Source organism: Procambarus clarkii, chromosome 2 (assembly GCF_040958095.1).
Source record: "Procambarus clarkii isolate CNS0578487 chromosome 2, FALCON_Pclarkii_2.0, whole genome shotgun sequence".
Classification (NCBI taxonomy): Eukaryota; Metazoa; Arthropoda; class Malacostraca; order Decapoda; family Cambaridae; genus Procambarus; species Procambarus clarkii.
The window spans coordinates 32877382-32881371 of NC_091151.1; positions in this window are offsets into that span (position 1 = coordinate 32877382).

Consider the following 3990-nt stretch of genomic DNA (forward strand, 5'->3'; position numbering starts at 1 on the left):
TTAGAGCAAGGGGTCAGGACTGGAGTAAATGAAGGTTGTATCGTCAGCAAATAGAATTGGTTTGAGGTGTTGGGAGGCATTTGGAAGGTCATTAATGCAGATGAGAAAGAGGAGAGGGCCAAGTATGCTGCCCTGAGGAACACCAATGTTGATGGGTAGGGTGGGAGAAATTGTATTATTCACAGAAACATACTGGAGCCTGTCAGTAAGGTAGGATTTGAGGTATTGCAGGGAGTGTCCTCTGACTCCATAATGATGTAATTTAAGAAGAAGGTTTTGGTGGTTGACAGTGTCAAAAGCTTTACGCAGGTCCACAAATAACCCAGCAGGGAACTCATTTTTATCAAGAGCTGTATGAATCGAGTTAAGCATACTAATAAGTGCATCGTTAGTGCTTTTTTTGGGTCTGAAGCCATATTGGCAAGGGCTAAGTATATTGTGTTTGGCTAGATACGAGTAAAGCTGCTTATAGATTAGTTTTTCAAAATTTTTTGACAAGTTTGGCAGGATTGACATAGGTCTGTAGTTGTTAACATCTGTGAGATCACCACATTTGTGGACAGGCGTTACTCTCGCTTTTTTTAGAATATCTGGAAAGGTTTGGAGTTCAAGTGACTTGTTGAAGAGCAAAGCAATAGCAGGGGCTAAAGATCTGGAGGCTTTTTTGTAAATTAAAGTTGGTATCTCCTCAAGGGCACTAGACTTTGTTTAAGGGAAAGGATTATCTCATTGACGTCAGTGGAATTAATAGGCTTTAGGTACAGAGACTGTGGATAGTTACCTGTAATAACAAATTCTGCTTTCAGATAACACTCAGCCCCTTGTTTAACTCCTTAAACATGCTAAACATAATCTCACTCCACGTTAAAGTCCACATAAATAATTAAGTGGTTTTTGTTCAGTCTGTTCTCTAGAATAAGATTTCAAAGGTTAGAGTTAAATTCAGTCACATCAGTGTTAGGAATCCTGTAGACTGCTACCACAGTCAAGACAGCATCGTTACCCTTGACTCTGAAACAGGCAAATATATACTCTCCAAAAGGGTCTCTAGATTTAATTACTTTTTAGCAAGTCAGTTCATGGTCGTAGTAAAGAGAAGTACCACCACCCCCCCCCCCCCTTTGTATAGGACAACTTTTGTGAATAGCTGAGTAGTTAGGTATGTTGTAGAGTTGAGTAGTGTCCTCTTTTAACCACGTTTCAGTGGTTAAAAAGCAGCAGGAGGATTATCAGGCTCGCAGAGCCTGATAACCCTCCTGCTGCTAGTTTCCTCAACTGTATGAATTCCTGCTTCCTCATACCCTTAATCACGAGACCTACTAGAATCACTGATAGTACTGCCACGGCTTTTGATCACATCTGGACCAACATAACCTTTCCACTTACTTCAGGGATAATCATCGATAGCACTACAGACATTACCCCACATTTCTCCTAACCAACATTAACAAACCACCTCTAGAGACAAGGGAGATGAGCTTTAGGCTGCAAAATGAAACTGCTATAGGCAATTTTATAGTTGCTGCTGCTAATATCAACTGGGAATCCGAATTAGGGAACATAGGGGGACATCAACCTAGCAGTGCAATCTTTTCTTCAAAAAACTCTCAGCCTTTATAACATCCACTGTCCTATGCTAACGAAACAAATCACAACTAAAAGGTTAAACAATCCTTGGCTTACAAAGGGAATACTTAAATCCATTAATAAAAAACATGACCTTGAGAAGAAGTATAGGTTAGGAATCGTCTCCAAAGAATTTTCAAAGAATTACTCATCATTGCTATCTAAGATAAATAGGAGAGCCAAAATTAAATACTACGAAGATAAATTTACCCACACAAAGAGCAACATTAAGAAAACATGGAGCACAATTTCACAAATATTGGGATCAAAGAAGATTTTAAATAACAAACTCCTGTCAAATAATGATGGTCTGCTTTCAGCCTCTGACACTGCTTTTGAGTTCAATAGGTTCTTCTCTTCCATTGGGTCATCCCTTGCAAATCATATTCCATCTTCCAGTACTAATATTCAGGACTATCTTACAGGTAACTATCCACAGTCTCTGTACCTAATGCCTACTAATTCCACTGATGTTACTGACATAATCCTTTCCCTTAAAACTAAGTCTAGTGCCCTTGAGGAGATACCAACTCTTATTTAGTATTTAGTTTAAGTTTTATTCTTTAATGTTTTCTCCTGCCAGAAACGCATTGCGTAATAGTGGCTTTAGGCATTGTATGTACTAGCCTATCTATAAATCTATTAATTTTTGTAAAACCTCTTGTATGTATATGTACCTTACCTGAATAAACATTTATTTATTTATTTATTTATTTATTTATTTATTTATTTATTTATTTATTTATTTATTTATTTATTTATTTATTTACAAAAAAAGCCTGCAGAATTTTAGCTCCTGCCATTGCATTGCTCTTCAACAAGTCACTTGAACTCCAAACCTTTCCAGATATTCTAAAAAAACGAAAGTAACCACTGTCCACAAATGTGGTGATCCCACTGATGTTAACAACTTCAGACCTATATCAATTCTGCCAAACTTGTCTAAAATATTTGAAAAACTTATCTACATGCAGCTTTACTCTTATCTAGCCAAACTCAATATACTTAGCTCTTGTCAATATGGCCTCAGACCCCAAAAAAGCACTAACGATGCACTTAGTAGTATGATTAACTTGATACATGCAGCTCTTGATAAAAATGAGTTCCCTGTTTTGTTATTTGTGGACCTGCGTAAAGCTTTTGACACTGTCAACCACCAAAACCTTCTTCTTAAATTACAACATTATGGAGTCAGCGATCATTCCCTGCAGTACCTTAAGTCTTACCTTACTGACAAGCTCCAATATGTTTCTGTGAATAATTCAATTTCTCCCACCCTACCCATCAACATTGGTGTTCCCCAGGGCAGCATACTTGGCCCTTTCCACTTTCTCATCTACATTAATGACCTTCCAAATGCCTCCCAACACCTCAAACCAGTTTTATTTGCTGACGACACGACCTTCATTTACTCCAGTCCTGACCACCTTGCTCTAAATATCACAGTGAATGCTGAGCTAAATAAAGTCTATCACTGACTAACTGCCAACAAACTCACCATTAACATTGACAAAACTTTCTATATTCTGTTTAGCAATAAATCCTCTAATCAAATAAATCTCAGGATTAACAATACCCAAATTTGTAACAAAGTAGATGGCAAATTCCTTGACGTTCTCATTGACAGCAAGCTGAATTTCCAGGGACACATTCTAAATATATAAAAAAAAAGTTTCAAAACTGCAAAACTGTTGGCATTCTTTCTAAGATCAGATATTATGTACCTCGCCCTGCCCTGGTGACACTCTATTACTCTCTCATCTATCCTTATCTCAACTATGGTATTTGTGCTTGGGGTTCTACTACCCAAAATCATTTATGTCCTCTAATTACTCAACACAAAGCTGCTATTAGGACAATATTTAACTCTGGCCCCAGACATCACTCGGTACCCTAACTCAAATCTCTGAATATGTTAGATATTAAGTCCCTGCACATCCTCTCATGTGTATTTTATACATATAAAATGCTGAACTGTAATGTCACAACCCGTTCTTGCACTTGCTTATAGTCTAATATTTGGCTTATTAATAAGTGCATATGTGACATACTAATTTATTGTGAATATTTGAGTTTACCTTGAAAAGCTGAATAAAAACACCGACCTAACCTAACCTTCTTAGTACGTTAAGATAAGCATCTTATTGCTTCTTAATTACAATTAGTACTGAACTTATACCTAAAGTGATATTACAGTTCTATAAAAATAATAAATCAAAATTAAAATATTTAAATAAATTTTAAAGTAACTCAGTATATTGTCAAATTTTGTATAAAATCTCTATTCTTTAATAAAACTGAAAAAGAAATTCCTAATATTAAAACTGGTGTATAGCCAATCTATAAAAAGAGTTTATACCTTGA